Here is a 9,369-nt window from a genome sequence, read left to right as displayed (position 1 = left end):
GGTCTGAGTCTCCACTACACCTGAGCTCACTGAAGCCAGCCACTTTCTGCTGCCCAAGGAATGTAGAATCGCAAACCGGCGACAGCAGGGTGTCCCCTGCCTTGCCTCTGGGCCTTGCAAGAACACATCCTACGAAAAGTTTCCCCAGGCTCAACATGGTAGCCTACGCCCCACTCCCAGTCCCTGATTAAATGATGGGGACACAGATTATTAGGAGAGACGGAGTTTGTTGCTCTGAGCACTGGGCCTTTCATCTCCTTAGCACATGCTATCCATCTTCCAGAATTTAACTGAGGAGAAAACTGAAGCCCAGGAGGCCCAGGTAGCTGTCGAGTAACAGTCAAGACCAAAGAGAAAGCCTGGAGCCCGAGATGCCGATTTGAAACTGGCCTCGGGGAAAGCCATTTTTACCTCTGGAATTTGTCTTAAGGAGCCTGAATGTTATCCTAAGCTGAGGGATGGAGCGAAAGGCCAAAGCAGAACAATGCATTATAGATTCCCCCACCCACCCCTGCAGCTGCTCTGAGCTCGGATCTGTCCGTCAGGATGCAAACCTGGACAAAGACTTCTGATGGTAGCTCGCGCCTGAAACAAGTAAGGCCAATGCAGAAGAGGAAACTCCTCTTAGTGCTGAATCGTTTGGGCACAGTTCAGTGGGGGGAATATCTGACTCTCCACTATGGGCAGGAAACTATGGACAGATAGCTCAGTAGCAGGACCTTCCCAAGCTTACATGGGTATAAGACACTGGCCAAAGGATACAACGTGGGCTGTTGCTATGGCACTTCATGGAAAGAGTAAGACGCCGTCTCAGTTACGTTTCCTGTTGCTATGATAAAATACCCCAATAAAAACATCACAGATCCGGCAACAGTGGCACTGCCTAGCAGACACAGCCAGGCCCCAGCCTCAGCGGGTGGGACCAGGAAGGACTCTGAAAGCAGTTCTCTGCTGTGTCTCTCTCAGAGAAGTGAAGGTCAGCGAAGCCGGGAGACCAACCAGCATCGCTCTACAGGCAAGCCAAGCTCCGCCTCCCATCAGTTGAGTCCCATCCCTCTGACCGTCTTAGCTGACGTCACTGTGTCCCTCAGCCTGAGTCTGTGGAAGCGGCAAGCAGCTGCAGCACAGAACCAGGTTTTTGGTGCCTTTCCCTCTGTGGAGTCCTGACAAATGAGCTCAGCCAGGCAGTGTAAGGCGGACCGACACTTTCACGTGGTTAGCAAAGGATCCTGATCATGTGCCCTTGCACCTGTGTTTGCTTTGGTGTAACGTTCACTCATGAGTCTGCCTTAGCCTTCCACCTATGGCACCTTCAGTGAAATGTTCCTTCCTGCGTTTGCTCCCGAAAAACAACATCCAACACAACTGACTTTCCAAAGAGCTCTTAAGTTCACTGAAGGTCACCATGTATCCAGTAGGTGCAGTGATGTGAACCACACACATTATCATAGAGTACACAGACACACATACACACACACACCATATACACACCATATACACACACACCCTCACACACATATGGCCATATACATCCACACCCATACATACACACATACACAGTTGCACATACACACACACACCCATACACACACACACACACACACACACCCTCACACACAGTTGCCCATATACATACACATCCACCATACACACAACACACACACACCATACACACATACACAGTTGCCCATACACACACAAACACACCCATACACACACACACACACACACACACACCCTCACACACAGTTGCCCATATACATACACATCCACCATACACACAACACACACACACCATACACACATACACAGTTGCCCATATACACACACACACACACACACACACACACACACACCTGCCTTGAGAAATGGATGTTTCCATTTTCTGGGTTAGGAAACCGAGTCCAGAGACATTTTCCACTTACCCAAGCTCACCGAGGACCCAACCAGAGTTTATACTCCAGAACTGGCTGCTGGGGTCTGAGGAGAGCAGCAGATGCCAGGAGTGCACAAAGTACTCCAGCCCCTGTTCCTGAAAGGGCCCTAGGCACAAGCACATGCAGAGGCACGTGCTGAGGCCTGGGCTGTCTCTTACAGACAGCCTGCTCCGTCACACCACTCCATCATAAGATGATTGCTTTTAGTCACCTGTACCATGAGGCTAATCATCGTGATCACTGTCCTTAATGCCGCCGAGAAGCTTAGTTCCTTTTCTATTACCGAGAAGAGACAGCATGACCAAGGCAGCTGATATAAAAAGAAGTTTATTGGGTACTTACGATTTCAGAGGGTGAGTTCACGACCCCCATGGCAGGGACTGAAGCAGACAGGCAAGCAGGCATGGTACCAGGGAAGTAGCTGAGAGCTTATATCCTGATATGCAGACAGGAAGCAGAGAGAGAGAAAGCTAACTGGGAAAAACAGCATGGGCTCTCAAAGCCCACCCAACGGGGACACACCTCCTCCAACACAGCCACACCTCCTAATCCTTCCCAAATAGTTCCACCAACTGGGGACCAAACATTCAAAGATATAAGCCTATGGGAGCCATTCTCATTCAAATCACCCCCATACTCGAACCAGTTGTAGCTCATCCTGGAGTAGAGTGCAGAAAAAGACCAGAGGAGGAGGCCTGGCAGAGCTGTTATTTGTTTAGGCTCTGGTAGAGACACTAAGTGAGTGCTTGTAAATTATAAGGCACAGTTTATAAATTAAGACATAAAAATGGAAATGCAGATTACTTTGGTTTGATTCCAAGATCTTCAGCAGTTTGAGGGAAAAAAAAATGTAATAGACAATCAGAGAGACACAATCTGTTTCCAGGAACTAGAAAGAGTTTGTGAAAATGTAGATGTCTTTATTCAGATGGACCCTTGTCCCAGCGAGGCCTGGTGATATAAATGCCTGGTCCTGCCTTGTATGACGTAGTATGACTCCTGTTTCTTTTTCTGAAGTCCAGCACTGTCTGTTCTTTGCATTACAGCACATGTTTCAGCTTCAGAACTGTGTTCATTCATGCCCCTGCACTCAACGGCCAGTCGGCACTGACTGGGAGCTGCTAGGAGCTGGCAGGCAATGATAAAGCCAGGCCAAGACAGACAAGCTTCCTGTTTCCATTGGAGATAGACATTAAGTGAACGAATGTACACATGGATATGCAAATACAGACAGGGGGTGGGTTATGGGGAGATCTAGCTCACAGGTGAAGAAGACAAGGAACAGAGGCCAAGGAAGAGGTAGTGAAGAAAGAAAGCACAGTACATGCAAAGGCCCAGGACTGAGAAGAGCTGTTCAAACCATATATGGCGTGTTCAGAGATAAAGGATGGGTAGGAACAAATCACACAGGACTCTGCAGGCCAAAGCAAGGGGCTGGACTGTCAGTCCTCATGCCAGAGGGGAGCTGAGGAAGGAGCTGGGTCAGAGAATCAGCGTCGTGTCATGTACTTCTGAATAGTTGATTCTGACTGACAAGCCAGCCCTGGAAGGTGATAAAGGCAGCTGGGCTTGATCGACTTCAGGAGAGAAGAAAGATGGTGTAGTTCAAGAGGCATCCCAAGGGAAGGGTCAGCTTCAGATAAGGAGTTCAAGGACATGCCAAGGTTACCTCTCTGGATGTGGCCAGGGCCTGTGAGTGATGATGTCACTTCCTGAGATGACAATGTCTGAAGAAGAAGAGGGCTTAGGGAGTCAGGTGTCAGGTACATTGGGTTTTAAATGCCCAAGAGGCATCCAGGTAACACATAAGCTTAGTGGGTCTTCAGATGCCCGATCACACTGGCTGGGAGAGTTACAGGAGGTAGCCTTCACATTCCCTCATGGAGTTTCAGTTCTTTCTAAGTTCTCAGTGTGCTGTTGGTAAATTGCATAAATGGGAGACATTTCAGATGTACTACATTGGAGAGAAGCTATCTCTCAGATATATTCAGCCAGGAACAATGCATATTACAGTGAACCATGGAGCTAAGAATACTGCAGTTGGGAATATATTTTTAGATCACAAGTAATCTTCAAATCCTACAGTTGAATATAATACGTCTTTTGAGAGTCTTAGAAACCTCATACAGTTACTCTCCCTCCCTAACTTGACGACCAAACTCTACCCAAGCTTTGGGAAACTATCCCCGACATCTAATGGCCCCTGCTTCTAAGCTTTCTGTAGCTTACCCATTCACACCTCAGAGGCACTGGGTTTGAATGACCACACTTTGATGATTCACCAGGACTGCCCCCCCACCCACACACACTGAGTTTGCTAATCTCAGTTCAACCAAGTCACTCCAATCTGCCAGTGTGTTTGGCTGCTGATCAAACACAGAGGCTATTTCTATCGTCCCTCTGCTGCTTTTATCAAGAAAACCGTGGGCCTTCCAGGCTGGAACCCACTCTGAACTGCCCCTTGATTTCAATCAAGTCCCAAAGGACTGCCTGTGGGTGTCTGTCTTGGCCCTAGCCAAAAGGACCCTAGGACACTGGCAATAGCTTTCAGTGACCTTTGTCACCTCATCCTCAGCACCTTTGGAATGGGATCTTACAGATCTTTGTTAGCTTTCACCAGCAGCTACACGATCTCACAACAAAGGACATAATTTTGAATCATAAAGTCATGCCTCTTTGATCACATGGCTCACTTGAGGAACAACTTCATCTTGCGTTTCAGACATCATCTCCACTAAGTTGTTCCAGACTACACCATTTGCCAAGCCACACAGACCGAGCAATTGATTGGTGACAATATTAAATGTCAACTTCATACCTGGGAAGCAGGTCTTGGGGTACATCCAGGAAGGATTGCCTGGAAACGTTTAGTCTCTAAAATTGTCTGAAAGGAATTGTTTTGACATGCTTCTTGACATAGGAAGACCCACCCACTGTGAGCAGGACCATTCCCTAGGCAGAGGATTCTGGACTATGTAAGAGTAAAAGTAAGGGCTGGAAGGATTGCTCAGTAGTTAGAAATGTGAACTGCATGTTGAAGTTTTATTCAGTGTAAAGAAAAACAAGGGCTGGAGAGATGTCTCAGTGACTGTTCTTGTAAAGATCCTGAGTCCAATTCCCAGCAACCACATGGTGGCTCACAAACATCTGTAATGGGATCCAGTGCCCTCTTCTGGTGTGTCTAAAGACAACTACAGTGTACTCATATACAAGTAAGAAAGAAAGAAAGAAAGAAAGAAAGAAAGAAAGAAAGAAAGAAAGAAAGAAAGGAAGGAAGGAAGGAAGGAAGGAAGGAAGGAAGGAAGGAAGGAAGAAAGAACAGAAAAGACGGAGGGAGGGGAAAGATGGAGGGAGGAAGGAAGGAAGGAAAAAGGAAAGAGAGAAAAACAAAATTGGGACTGGCTCAGTGGTTAAGAGCACTAGCTGCTCTTGCTGGAGACCCCTTTTCAGTTCCTAGCACCCACAAAAGTAACTCACAAACAGCTTTGACTCCAGTTCCGGGAGGATTTGTTGCCCTCTTCTGGCCTTGAGGGGTACTGCATGCGTATGGTGTGCATACCTTCACACAAGCAAAACACTCATACACCTAAACTAAAATCTTCTTTTACGTTGTATCATTTGCAGGAAAATCAAAGAAAATAGAGATGATCATGTTAAATACAATAAGCCTGACTCAGAAGGACAAATGACATATGTTTTTTCTTACATGTGGAATATTTACATACATATAAAAATATATTTGATAAAATGGGGACTGGTGAGATAGAAAGGTGAAATAGAATAGCGGACAGTGGGTGTCAGCAAACTGTATGATGTGCATGCACTGAGAGATGTAAAGATGCCGAACCCATCGCCTCTACAGTCTATGCTAATACTTTTAATAGACCTTAGGAAAAAGAAATGTGTGTACTCAGGAGTCTCAGGAGTGCCCTTTCTCTTCTTCTGAGCAGCATTTCTGTTCTGACTCTTTTATCTTAGGGAGCCTCTGCTGACATTTTTTTTCCTGCTTTGGTTTTCCATACGGTAACTACCCATTCTGTTGGGGACTTTTATACTCTACACCTCTCTGTGTGGAATTCTGCACTATTGTAAAATACTCCACCAGTTAGAGTTGCTTTATTACACGAGTCACGTTTCTTTGAGTTACTTTATAGTTATGAGCCAGAATGACCTTAATTATGTTCCCACTTCTAGGAGAATATGCTAAATCTAGTTGGGTTAAGTGGGATAGAAGCACACCTGTGAGGTCATGTCCATGATCACGTCCCCTAAAACAAGCACAGTATTCTGCATGAAAAGTGTGCAATCCTAAATTCACGTGACCCTTTTATGGGATATCTCTGCTCTTCTTAGTGAGCACGTTTAGAAGAAATTTGCCTTTATCGGAACGAGTCATTGGATTTAACTTAGATTTATAGTAATGGGCCTTAAAATAGCCTCTAAGCTGTTCTCTTATCCTAAATCAAAATGAATCCACACTTTACATTCTGGTCTTTCACCTTCTCGAGATTTGTGCTGTTGGAGCAGCCTTTGGTCCCTACTTATTTCTAATGAAATTTGAAACTTGACAATTTTTTCTGTTCCACAGTCTCTGAGTTACTCTGTGATCAGAGGCTCTGGATCAGCTGGTCCAGCCCACATCAAACATGTTCTGAGGGAATCCTCTCATTAGGAAAGGCTCCCACACGAACCCCAAAGACTGCCTATTTATTGGGTCTCCTTATATCATGGTTCAGATCTAAAATGTCCCCAAAAGGCTCCTGCCATGAGCATTTGGTCTCCAGTTTGTGGAACTATTTAGAAAGCTGTGGAGCCCTTAGGAGGTGAGTCTTCACAAGTCAACCTAGATCACTAGAGACAGATCTTGAAAGGCCTTTCCTCCCAGCCTAAGTCTTTGATTCCCTGATCTGCCAAAAATGTGAGGAGCCCAGCCACATACACTACACCTTGCCGTAGATGCAACCAGCCTATTTCTCAGTGCAGACATACCTGCCTCTCTGTTCTTACCACAGCTGCAGCTGCCCTACCCCTCACCACAGACGATCTGTTCCACAGTCAGACCTTTCCCACTCTGGTAAACAGAAATCTCTCTGGAGCTAGAGCCATAACAAACTTTTCTTCCTTTGAGTTACTTCCAGTAGGTATTTTGTCCTAATGCCAAAGAAAAGTAGCTAATGTAAAAATATGGTACCAGGAGTGGGGTTGTCGCTGTGGTAAATCTGACTATGGTTAGTAAGGTTTGTAAGTGGTTTGCACTAGGAATGCAGAAGACTTTGGAATCAGAGGCTAGAGAAGCCCCACAGTGGACCCTATACCTGTTACACAAGAGGAGCAGATAGTCACAGATCCCACGTCTGTCCTCATTGGGTCATCTTCGTTCACGTCACACTGGGGCTTAGTTTCTGTTATATGGAAAATTCTGAGGACATGTGTTAAAGCAAGCAGTGTTGTTGGGATATTTTTACCTTATCTACTCACTTTGAAGAAGAGAGACAGCCCTTAAGAGCACAATGACATTTGTACTGAGTGCTCACAATTTATAACACCTTTTACCCCTCTGATCTCAACAACAGCTCAGAGGACAGAGGAAGAAACCTAGGCATGGCAGGTGACTTGTCCAAAATCAGACAAATAGAGTTCCTGTGGCAAACACTGTAACAGATTCTAATGCGCCCCACATTCTAGAGAAGGCAGAAACCCGGCCATTCCTTCCTCCTTCCCCCAACTATGTTGAAGGCATCTTAGATGCTAAAATTTGTCCAAAAGCAAGATGAAATATGACCATCCATATTCATCATCATAGAGTAATGTTGCAGGATATTTGATCACACTGTGAACCCTGAGACGGTGATATTTACTGGAAAACCCTGTTTCTAGTTGTGATGTGGTTCACACACACTTAATCCCTCTGGCTGGAATACTGGCACGCCCTTAGTACACACCTTTAATCCCAAGCAATGAAGGTAAAGTTAGTTTGTAGAAGGAAGCAGCCATGTTTGAAGTGATGTCTGATTAAGTGGCAGACAACATGACGAATTGGAGAGACATTTGACAGAAGAGGGATACGCCCAACTTTCCAAGAAGAGAGGTAAGGGAAGTTACTTAAGGAGCAGTGCAGAGAGGAGAAGAAGGTAGTTTTATCAGGACAGCTGTATAGAGAGACAGGTTGCAGAAATAACAAACTAAACACAGATAAAGACAGAACAAGCCAAGAATGAGAAGGGGCAGAAGATTAGAACAGATTGCTAGAGTTTAGTTTGAGGACAAGCAGAAGAAAACGTCAGAGACCAAGAAGGAAGCCAGGTTGGATCGGTCAGCTTGGAGAGGAGTTTGAGCCAGAACAGCCAAGTTGAACCAGCCAGAGCTCAGAAAAGGCTAGGGATGGTGAGTTTATTCAGCAACAAGTCTCCAAGGCTGAAAATATTCTAGACAGAGATAAGATTAGGCTAGAAGCTTCCAGGCCTAGGTTAGCAGAGGGACAATTACATCAGGTGAATAAACATTACTTTTACAGAATAATTCTTCACAGGTTGGATACACGGGAATGACAAAATCACCTTCTCCAAATATCCCAGCAGGTCCCAGCTGAGTATGTGGGAAATGGCAGAATGAATGTTCTTTATAAACTTTCTCCAGACAACTAAGATCTGGAGGCAAAATTCTCCAAGGAAACAGGGCTGCCAATGGCAGAGAAGAGCAGCAGGAAAGACAGCCACCATTGGAGATCATTCTTGGGGGCCAGCTTTCCAAGTTGGCTTCCACAGACCTCGTGGTCCTGAAACAAGCCTCAGCACCTCCCAAGGGGTGCCATCCCAGACAGCCCTCTTTATTTTCAGTTTTTATTCTTTAAAAGAAATAATAGAATTCATAAATAATGTCTTGGTTTCAGGCTTATTTGGGAAATCTGAAAATGTGTCATGAGAATAGTATGCTCTGATCGATTTGATTATATTTTGGACAATGTAATTACAGCTGGATTTCCCCAGAAAGATCCTTATCGTCCTTTCTGGTCTGTGGACAGGCCACTGGAAAAGGCATCTGATGCCCTTCAGAGGACCAGAAATTGCTGCTGCTGCTCTTAGGCCTGGATCAGTGGGGTCCTCTTGGTTTTTCTTTATATATTGTATATATGTGTGTGTGTGTGTGTGTGTGTGTGTGTATACGTATGTATATATACATGTATGTATATATATAAGTGGTTTATATTGCATGTATATGTGTAGGGGTACATGTACCTCTCTCTCATATGTGAGTGTGTGTGTGTGTGTGTATAAGTGGTTTATATTGCATGTATATGTGTAGGAGTACATGTACCTCTCTCTCATATGTGAGTGTGTGTGTGTGTGTGTGTGTGTGTGTGTCTGTGTGTGTATAAGTGGTTTATATTGCATGTATATGTGTAGGGGTACATGTACCTCTCTCTCATATGTGA

Source organism: Micromys minutus, assembly GCF_963924665.1.
Source record: "Micromys minutus genome assembly, chromosome: 1".
NCBI lineage: Eukaryota > Metazoa > Chordata > Mammalia > Rodentia > Muridae > Micromys > Micromys minutus.
Note: the sequence above shows the minus strand (reverse complement) of the source record.